Below are 1,406 nucleotides of genomic sequence, written 5' to 3' on the forward strand. Positions count from 1 at the left end.
GAATCAGCCTGGAAGTTCCCCAGCCCTGATTTCATCAGCATAACACTGCCTTTCAAATGCCTCTCCAGGTGCTAACCCTAATTAGCATGATAGTATCACCCAGACCTTCACATTACCATAGCGACAAAGGCACGGCCTGGCCTTGAGATTAGCATTCACCTTTACTTTGGGCCCCCACCCGGTGATCAGGAAGCTCACAGAGATGAAATGTCAATGTCTCAGACTCCTGGGCCCCCAGACTTGATCTTATTACAAATGTCCCCATCTTTACCCCCAACTGCAAATCCAATCTGCCTATCTCTCTCAGTTCATATACTGTCATGTTGGAAGCTAGACTGAACAATTTATAAATTTCGTCACTGCGGCCTATGCGTAGGCCCCGGGCGGAGGCTGACCCTTGTCGCCCTTGTCCTAGGCTCGGAGCTATGGTCGCCCCGTCTGGCCTTCGCTTATGGTTCGGAGCTATGGTCGCCCCGTCTGGCCTATGCTTAGGGTTTGGAGCTAGGGTCGTGTTGGAAACGTTTTCCTCTGTCGAAGCAGAGACCGGGAGACGTTGGCATATCTCTCCGGCCGAAGTTCCTCTTTACTGAGAACTCGCCAATGCGCCGCTGTAGTCATCCAAGTCTGACTAAGACTCAGCTCGGCGCAGCTTATACGTTTCAAGGGGGGAGGGATACACAGAGGTGGAGACAAACTAAACAAAGCACAGCATGTTCCAGGAATCAGCCTGGAAGTTCCCCAGCCCTGATTTCATCAGCATAACACTGCCTTTCAAATGCCTCTCCAGGTGCTAACCCTAATTAGCATGATAGTATCACCCAGACCTTCACATTACCATAGCGACAAAGGCACGGCCTGGCCTTGAGATTAGCATTCACCTTTACTTTGGGCCCCCACCCGGTGATCAGGAAGCTCACAGAGATGAAATGTCAATGTCTCAGACTCCTGGGCCCCCAGACTTGATCTTATTACAAATGTCCCCATCTTTACCCCCAACTGCAAATCCAATCTGCCTATCTCTCTCAGTTCATATACTGTCATGTTGGAAGCTAGACTGAACAATTTATAAATTTCGTCACTGCGGCCTATGCGTAGGCCCCGGGCGGAGGCTGACCCTTGTCGCCCTTGTCCTAGGCTCGGAGCTATGGTCGCCCCGTCTGGCCTACGCTTATGGTTCGGAGCTATGGTCGCCCCGTCTGGCCTATGCTTAGGGTTTGGAGCTAGGGTCGTGTTGGAAACGTTTTCCTCTGTCGAAGCAGAGACCGGGAGACGTTGGCATATCTCTCCGGCCGAAGTTCCTCTTTACTGAGAACTCGCCAATGCGCCGCTGTAGTCATCCAAGTCTGACTAAGACTCAGCTCGGCGCAGCTTATACGTTTCAAGGGGGGAGGGATACACAGAGGTGG

The sequence above is a fragment of the Paramormyrops kingsleyae genome, unplaced genomic scaffold, assembly GCF_048594095.1.
Source record: "Paramormyrops kingsleyae isolate MSU_618 unplaced genomic scaffold, PKINGS_0.4 ups32, whole genome shotgun sequence".
Classification (NCBI taxonomy): domain Eukaryota; kingdom Metazoa; phylum Chordata; class Actinopteri; order Osteoglossiformes; family Mormyridae; genus Paramormyrops; species Paramormyrops kingsleyae.